Raw genomic sequence first — 10,151 nt, 5'->3', positions numbered from 1 at the left:
CAAATTAAACGTACTGTTAAAACACACTAATATGAAACAACATGAAAAATAATAATTCAAAAATCTATTTTTAAACTAAAGTTCACAAACAAGTGATTCACACAAATAGTAAATAATTTAAATTTAAACTATTAAAATTTGAAAACAACTGGCACTAACAGAAAGTTTATAATTTTTGTGACCTAAAGCAAAAATATTCACTAAAAAGACAAAATATTCTAAAAGTTATTGAAAATATAAAAAATATTTTATTTAGAAAACCAAATAAAAAAAGAAAAAGAACCCTTTAGTCCCGGTTGGTATCACCAACCGGGATGAAAGGTCCACCTTCCCGCACGAAATTTGGGCCACCGAAAAGGTTGACCTTTAGTCCCGGCCGGTGATACCAACCAGGACTAAAGGGTCTTTAGTCCCGGTTGGTGATACCACCCTTGACTGAAAGTCTTCGTCTACATAAGCGCCTGTTCTCGCGATGCCCGTTGCCACCCGAGAGAACGAGCACTTCGACGCCGCCAGGGTACCCAAATCCTTCCCGACACTATCGTCGCTCGCTGCTCGTCGTCGCCGATCTCCTCTAAGCCTCGCCGCACCTCTCCTTAGCAACGCCGGTAAGGACCCTACCCTTTCCCCTCCCTCTGTCCCCGTCGACCCGGCCTCCGCCTCCGCCTCCATCACTCGCCCCCGCCCACCATAGTTCCCGCATCGCTTGAGCCCTAGTCTGGACGCTGCGGAGCTCGATACCGGCGTCTTATTCGACCGCACTGATGACCCACAAGTATAGGGGATCAATCGTAGTCCTTTCGATAAGTAAGAGTGTCGAACCCAACGAGGAGCAGAAGGCTCTGATAAACGGATTTCAGCAAGGTAATAACTGCAAGCACTGAAAGTAGCGGTAGCAAGTGATTGTGTAGCGAGGTGAAACGTAGCAAGCAAAGAGTAACAAGTAACAAGTAGTAGCAACGGTGCAGCAAGTAGCCCAATCCCTTTTGTAGCAAGGGACAAGCCTGAACAAAGTCTTATAGTAGGACAAACGCTCCCGAGGACACACGGGAATTTCTGTCATGCTAGTTTCATCATGCTCATATGATTCGCGTTCGTTACTTTGATAGTTTGATATGTGGGTGGACCGGTGCTTGGGTACTGCCCTTACTTGGACAAGCATCCCAGTTATGATTAACCTCTCTCGCAATCATCCGCAACTACAAAAGAAGAATTAAGACAAAGTCTAACCATAGCATTAAACTCGTGAATCCAAATCAGCCCCTTACGAAGCAACGCATAGACTGGGGTTTAAGCTTCTGTCACTCCAGCAACCCATCATCTACTTACTACTTCCCAATGCCTTCCTCTAGGCCCAAATATGGTGAAGTGTTATGTAGTCGACGTTCACATAACACCACTAGAGGAAAAACAACATACATCATATCAAAATATCGAACGAATATCAAATTCACATGACTATTATTAACATGACTTACCCCATGTCCTCGGGAACAAAAGTAACTACTCACAAGACATAATCATAATCATGACCAGAGGTGTAATGAATAGCATCAAGGATCTGAACATAAACTCTTCCACCAAGTAATCCAACTAGCATCAACTACAAAGAGTAATCAACACTACTAGCAACCTTACAAGTACCAATCGGAGTCGCGAGACGAAGATTGGTTAGAAGAGATGAGCTAGGGATTGGAGAGGAGATGGTGCTGATGAAGATGTTGGTGAAGATGCCTCCCCTCTGATGAGAGGAGTATTGGTGATGACGATGGCGATGATTTCCCCCTCCGGGAGGGAAATTTCCCCGGCAGGATCGTCCTGCCGGAGCTCTAGATTGGATCTGCTCAAGTTCCGCCTCATGGCGGCGGCGAAACCACGAAAAATCTCCCCCTTTATTTTTTCCAGACCAGGACTCTTCATATAGCAAAAGAGGGGGTCTAGTGGGCCTTCAGGCAGCCCACAAGCCTGCCGTGCGCCACCAGGGGGTGGTGGCGGTGGGCAAGCTTGAGGGGCCCTGGTGGCCCCACTCCGGTAGTTCTCTCGCCCAGTATTTTTAATATATTCCAGAAAAAATCCACGTAAATTTTCAGGGCATTTGGAGATGTGCAGAATAGTGGACTAGGATTTGCTCCTTTTCCAATCCAGAATTCCAGCTGCCTGAATTCTCCCTCTTCAAATAAACCTTGCAAAATAAGAGAGAAAAGGCAGAAATATGGTACCACAAGTAATATAACAGTCCAAAAAGCAATAAATATCAACATGAAAGCATGATGCAAAATGGACGTATCAACTCCCCCAAGCTTAGACCTCGCTTGTCCTCAAGCGAAAACCAAGTCCCATAAACATGTCCACATGTTGAGGGACGAAAGTGTCGAAAAAAAACATAATACGGACATGAGGGCATCATGACCACACATAGAACAGCAATATATCATAAAGATTCTTATGGGAAAGTGACAATTCCTTCACAAAGCAAAGCATGAAGCAAAAACCTTACCGAGAAGTAACCAACAATAGTCCATAGTCACTGAAGCAATTGCAATTTATCACAACATCAGAAAGAGTCAAATAAGAGCTTGTAAGGCAAACCCACATGCTCAATCATCTCTTTTGTTTTCCACAATTGTTACAACTCACGTGGTACTCATGGTGTCAAAGTTTCAACTGGACACAGAGGAAGATAGGGGCTTATAGTTTTGCCTCCCAACGATTTACCTCAAGGGTAAAGTCAACAACAATAAAGCATGAGTACTCAACTCCAAGTTGATATATGAATATAGATCTTTCCCAAACATGTGACGGTAGCCAAGACAAAGGCAAAAAGGGAATTGGTGATGATCACCATGACTCTTACAAGGGTAAAAAGTAAAGGTACAGGATAGGCCCTTCGCAGAGGGAAGCAGAGGTTGTCATGCGCTTTTGAGGTTTGAATGTGTGTCCTCTTACTGCGGAGGAACGTCACTTTATATTCCGTCCTGTGATAAAGAACTTTATTATGTAGTCTGTCTTTTTTATGTCTTCCTCACCACAGGTTCGTACAAAGCTTATTTTCCACACACTAATAGATCATACGTATTAGAGAGTAATTTTTATTGCTTGCACCGATGACAACTTACTTGAAGGATCTTATTCAATCCATAGGTAGGTATGGTGGACTCTCATGGCAAAACTGGGTTGGAGGTTTATGGATGCACAAGTAGTATCTCTACTTGGTGCGGGAGTTTTGGCTAATATGAGGTGGAAGCAATCTTCACATGCTAAGGGATCTCTAATCATATAACATTGTTTGGAACCAAGCAAACACAATTCATTATGTTGTCTTCCTTGTCCAACATCTACTCCTAGGCATGTAATAGTTTGGTGAGTGCTCACAATTGTAAAAAGTGTCTAAGATGATATATTTATATGTGAACCTATCTTTCCTTATTACTTCTTATTAATTCCAACAATGGCTGAGGTTTATGTTGATTTATTCTCAACAAGTTTCAATCATCATACGTGTCATAAGGGAAGTTATCACTTTCCATAAGATCGTCTCATGATCTTTCATGCTATCGTTCTTTTCATACTTTTTGATCATGGCACAAAGCAAAGCCCTTAACTAAGACACTCTTTATTATATAGCTCGTAACCTCGAATACAACGGGGGAGAGACAAAAGCAAAAGACTCAAACTAAAAACTAAAGACTTATTCCTCTAAAAGAAGAAATAAAAACTAAAAAGGAAAGAACTAAAACAAAGGTAAAAGCAAAAGATATAAAGGTGATATGATACCAGGGCAACTCCCCCAAGCTTGGCAGAAGCCAAGGGGATTGCCCATACCAATGCTTAGTTGTCTTCCTTTGGTGGTGATGGTGTTGTTGTTGTCGCCTTTGATTCCAAGAGAGCTATCAATCTTTGATTTATACCTTTGAGATCTGTGACATGGTTTTCCAGCAAAACAACTTCACGAGAAAGAGAAATATTGCGAGCACGAGTTGTTTCGCAAAACCTCAAGAGTTCAATCAAGGATGGAGACAGCACGTCGAGGGAGGGTTGGAGAAAATCTACTCCTTCAACGTCTTCAATGTTGAACATAGGTTGAACTTCCTCCCTAGCTTGGGTTTTCTCCTTAGCTTGGTCCCTGGCTACCATGACTTCTACTCTTTTCAGATTAGCATCTACTTCCTCATGAACTTGGTGAACATCATTCTTCCCAACAGATTCCTGAGACATCTTTTCTCTAAATCTGCGGCAGACAACAAGCTCGAAACAAAAACAGAGGAAAACTACGCGATACGGAGATCAAAACCTTCGGGCAACTATATATTGATTTTTTCTGGGCCAGAAGGAGTCCTCCGCAAGAAAACAGAGTCCGGGAGGCACACGAGGTGCCCACAAGCTTGCCCACGACCACCAGGGGGTGGTGGCAGAGTGGGCCCTTATGGCTGCCTCGTTCGCTCTCCGGACTGCTTTTTATTTTCTAATTTTCCAAAAATTCCAAAACGGAAGAAATTTCCTATTGGAAAAGTATCGGAGTCCAACTTCTTACCGAAACAGATACATCTTCATTTTCAAGGTCTGAAACAGGCTGATAAACATCCCTTATGTACTCCTCTGGAGTTATGACATCGATGATATTGCTCTCAACATTTATGGGAGTACCAGAGATGTAATGCTTGATTCTTTGCTCATTTACCACTCTAGGAAAATTTCCTTGCGTGTTATTGATTTTGATGGCACCGGAACGATATACTTCCTCGATAACATAGGGACCTTCCCATTTAGAGAGAAGCTTGCCTGCAAAGAATCTCAAATGAGAATTGTATAGCAAGACATAATCACCTACATTGAACTCTCGTTTCTGTATTCATTTATCGTGCCATCTCTTAACTTTTTCCTTGAACAAACCTGACATTCTCATATGCCTGGGCTCTCCATTCATCTAACGAGCTAATATCAAACAACCGCTTCTCACCGGCAAGTTTGAAATCAAAGTTGAGCTCTTTGATTGCCCAATAAGCTTTGTGTTCCAGCTCAAGAGGTAAATGACAGGCCTTACTGTAAACCATTTTATACGGTGACATGCCCATGGGATTCTTATAAGTAGTCCTATAAGCCCATAGTGCATCGTCAAGTTTGCTAGACCAGTTCTTTCGAGATCTATTGACGGTCTTTTGTAGGATCAACTTGATCTCCCTGTTACTCAACTGCACTTGACCACTAGACTGAAGATGATAAGGAGATGCAACTCTATGGTTGACATCATACTTAGCTAGAATCTTGTGGAAAACACCATGAATGAAGTGTGAACCACCATCAGTCATCAAGTATCTAGGGACTCCAAATCTTGGGAATATGACTTCTTTAAGCATCTTAGTAGAGGTGTGGTGATCAGCATTTTTAGTGGGGATAGCTTCTACCCACTTAGTAACGTAATCCACAGCAACTAAGATGTGAGTGTACCCATTGGAACTCGGGAAGGGTCCCATATAATCAAAGCCCCAGACATCAAATGGTTCAATGACAAGTGAATAGTTCATAGGCATCTCTTGACGCTTACTGATGTTCCCTACCCTTTGGCATTCGGCACAAGACAAGACAAACTTACGGGCATCCTTGAAGAGAGTGGGCCAATAGAAACCTGATTGCAATACCTTATGGGCAGTTTTATCTCTAGCATGGTGTCCTCCGTAGGCTTCGGAATGACACTTCTGCAGGATCTGTCCCTGTTCATGTTCAGGCACACAGCGTCTAATAACACCATCTACTCCTTCCTTATAAAGGTGAGGATTATCCCAAAAGTAGTGTCTCAAATCAAAGAAGAATTTCTTCTTTTGCTGATAGGTTAAACTGGGTGGTATGTATTTGGCTACGATATAGTTTTCATAATCGGCATACCACGGTGCACTAAGTGAAGTGCGGATGACATTTAATTGCTCATCAAGAAAGTTGTCATCAATAGGTAGTGGGTCATCAAGGACATTCTCTAGCCTAGACAAGTTATCTGCTACAGGGTTATCAGCACCCTTTCGGTCAACAACGTGCAAATCAAATTCCTGTAGCAGGAGAACCCATCTGATCAGCCTAGGCTTAGCGTCCTTCTTCTCCATGAGGTACTTAATAGCAGCATGATCAGAGTGAATAGTGACTTTGGAGTCAACTATGTAAGATCTGAACTTTTCACATGCAAACACGACTGCTAAAAATTCCTTCTCCGTAGTGGCATAGTTTCTTTGGGCACTGTCTAGAGTTTTACTAGCGTAGTGAATGACATTCAACTTCTTGTCAACTCTTTGTCCTAGAACAGCACCAACAGCATAATCACTAGCGTCACACATGATTTCAAAGGGCAAGTTCCAGTCAGGTGGTTGAACAATAGGTGCGGTTATCAAAGCCTTCTTAAGTATTTCGAAAGCTTCCTCACAATCCTCATCAAAAACAAAAGGAACATCCTTCTGCAAGAGGTTGGTAAGAGGCCTAGAAATCTTAGAGAAGTCTTTAATGAACCTTCTATAAAAACTAGCATGACCTAGGAAACTTCGTATACCTCTGATATCTGTGGGGCAAGGCATTTTCTCAATTGCATCAACCTTAGCCTTATCAACTTCAATGCCTCTCTCAGAGATTTTGTGTCCTAAGACGATACCTTCATTAACCATAAAGTGGCACTTCTCCCAATTCAAGATGAGGTTGGTTTCTTCGCATCTCTGTAAGACTCGATCAAGGTTGCTGAGGCAATCATCAAAGGAAGACCCGTAAACGGAGAAGTCATCCATGAAAACCTCGACAATCTTTTAGCAAAAGTCAGAGAATATAGCCATCATACATCTTTGGAAGGTGGCAGGTGCATTACATAAGCCAAAAGGCATACGTCTATAGGCAAAGGTACCGAAAGGGCGGGTGAAAGTGGTTTTCTCTTGATCAGATTGTGCAACAGGTATTTGCGAGAAACCTGAGTAACCGTCTAGAAAGCAGAAGTGTGTGTGCTTTGATAGCCTTTCTAGCATTTGGTCGATGAACGGCAAAGGATAATGATCTTTCCTGGTTGCCTTGTTCAGTTTCCGGAAGTCTATCACCATTCTATAGCCGGTAATAATCCTTTGTGGGATTAGTTCATCCTTATCATTAGGAACGACGGTGATACCTCCCTTCTTAGGTATGCAATGTGCTAGACTTACCCAATCACTATGAGCAACAGGATAAATAATTCCTGCTTTCAGAAGCTTTAATATTTCTTTTCTAACGACCTCTTTCATCTTAGGATTTAATCTCCTTTGATGATCAGCAACTGGTTTAAAGTCAGGATCGGTTTAATCTTGTGCTAACATAGAGTAGGACTAATACCCTTAAGATCATCAAGAGTATATCCAATAGCAGCGCGGTGCTTCCTTGGAGTTTTTAGTAACTTCTTCTCTTCACGCTCTGAGAGGAGGGCACTAATAGTGACAGGATATATCTCCTTCTCATCAAGATAGGCATACTTAAGAGTATCAGGCAACTGTTTAAGCTTGAACACAGGATCACCCTTTGGTGGGGGAGGATCCCCAAGCAGTTCAACGGGAAGATTATTCTTGAGAATAGGATATTGTTCTAAGACAATTTTATCTATCTCATCTCTCTCCTCCATATGCATATCATTTTCATGCTCAAGCAGATATTGCTCTAAAGGATCCGTAGGAGGTACGGCAATAGAGGCAAGAGCAATGATTTCATCTCTACCAGACGACTCTCTTTCATGGGTTTGTCTTCCAAACTTGGAGAAGTTCAATTCATGAGACACACCCTCAAAACTAATTGTGACAGTCTGCTTAATGCAATCAATGTGAGCATTGACAGTGTTGAGAAAGGGTCTACCAAATATGATGGGACAAAAGCTATCTTGTGCAGTACCAAGGACGAGGAAATCAGTAGGATACTTCGTCTTACCACACAGGACTTCTACGTCTCTCACAAATTCCCAAAGGGCAGATAGTGTCTCTATTAGCTAGAGTAATAGTGACATCAATGGGTTCTAACTCAGCAGGTGCAATCTCATCTTTGATTTCATCATATAGAGAACGGGGTATTGCACTAACACTAGCTCCCATATCACATAAACCATGGTAACAGTGATCTCCTATCTTAACAGAAACAACGGGCAGGCCAACTACAGCTCCGTGTTTGTCTTTCGCGTGAGGTTTAGCAATTCTAGCGGAGTCCTCACAGAATTTGATAACATGCCCGTCTATGTCTTCGGCTAAGAGATCTTTGATAATAGCAACACTAGGTTCAACTCTAATCTCCTCGGGGGTGCAAGTGGTCTAATGTAACCCCTACGTATCATAGTTGGAGCTTTAGAATAATCCTTTATCCTAGCAGGGTATGATGGTTTCTCAGTGTAAGCACAAGGAACAACCGGATCACTAAAAGCTATGATTTTCTCCTCAACTAGATTGGTTTTGGCTATGTTGCTTTCTATAGGAGGATGATATTTAAACCACTTCTCTTTGGGAAGATCAACATGAGCAGCAAAAGATTCACATAGAGAAGCTACTATCTCAGAGTCAAGTCCATACTTAGCGCTAAAATCTCTAGAAGTGTTTGTCTCAACAAAAGATTTAACGCAATCAAACTGGAAATTCATACCTGACTCCTTACCTTCCTCCAGCCCCCAATCTTCAGAGTTGCGTTTGATTCTCTCCAATAAATTCCACTTGTGATCAATATCCTTCTTCATAAAAGAACCGGCATAAGAAGTGACAAGCATGGTACGATCTTCATGAGAAAGCCGAGCATAAAAGTTTCGAGTGATGATTTCTCTCGAGAGCTCATGATTGGGGCATGAATATAGCATTGATTTAAGCTTCCCCCAAGCTTGAGCTATGCTTTCCCTGTCACGAGGCCAAAATTAATAAATAAAGTTCCGATCACGATGTACTAAATGCACAGGATAGAACTTTTGATGAAATTCCAATTTCAACCGACTGTAGCCCCATGATCCAGCATCATCACATAGCCTATACCATCTCAACTCCTTATCCTTCAAAGACAAAGGAAATACTTTCTTCTTTACCTCATCCTCGGGTAAACCTACAAGCTTAAATAAATCACAAACTTCATCTACATAGATTAGATGAAAGTCTGGATGTGAAGATCCATCTCCTGTAAAAGGATTAGCCAGCAGTTTCTCAAGCATACCCAAAGGAATTTCATAAAAGATATTTTCTATAGGTACCTCAGGTTGAGGAGCAACTCCTCGTGCTTCCGTTCGTGGTGAATATACCCCGAACAAACTCCTCAAAGGAAGAGTTTCCATAGTGACAAGTGACAATAAATTTCAGCACAGTATATAAATGTTTCCTTACCAATTTCCACTTACCAAAGGCGCTTCACTCCCCGGCAACGGCGCCAGAAAAGAGTCTTGATGACCCACAAGTATAGGGGATCAATCGTAGTCCTTTCGATAAGTAATAGTGTCGAACCCAACGAGGAGCGGAAGGCTCTGATAAACGGATTTCACCAAGGTAATAACTGCAAGCACTGAAAGTAGCGGTAACAAGTGATTGTGTAGCGAGGTGAAACGTAGCAAGCAAAGAGTAGCAAGTAACAAGTAGTAGCAACGGTGCAGCAAGTGGCCCAATCCCTTTTGTAGCAAGGGACAAGCCTGAACAAAGTCTTATAGGAGGAAAAACGCTCCCGAGGACACACGGGAATTTTTGTCATGCTAGTTTCATCATGTTCATATGATTCGTGTTCGTTACTTTGATAGTTTGATATGTGGGTGGACCGGCGCTTGGGTACTGCCCTTACTTGGAAAAGCATCCCACTTATAATTAAGCTCTCTCGCAAGCATCCGCAACTACATAAGAAGAACTAAGACAAAGTCTAACCATAGCATTAAACTAGTGGATCCAAATCAGCCCCTCACGAAGCAACGCATAGACTGGGGTTTAAGCTTGTGTCACTCCAGCAACCCATCATCTACTTACTACTTCCCAATGCCTTCCTCTAGGCCCAAATATGGTGAAGTGTTATGTAGTCGACATTCACATAACACCGCTAGAGGAAAAACAACATACAGAATATCAAAATACCGAACGAATATCAAATTCACATGACTATTATTAACATGACTTATCCCATGTCCTCAGGAACAAAAGTAACTACTCACAAGACATAATCATAATCAT

Source organism: Hordeum vulgare, chromosome 2H, assembly GCF_904849725.1.
Source record: "Hordeum vulgare subsp. vulgare chromosome 2H, MorexV3_pseudomolecules_assembly, whole genome shotgun sequence".
In the NCBI taxonomy this organism is placed as follows: domain Eukaryota; kingdom Viridiplantae; phylum Streptophyta; class Magnoliopsida; order Poales; family Poaceae; genus Hordeum; species Hordeum vulgare.
The sequence above is the reverse complement of the archived record's forward strand: the minus strand, read 5'-3'. Positions refer to the sequence as shown.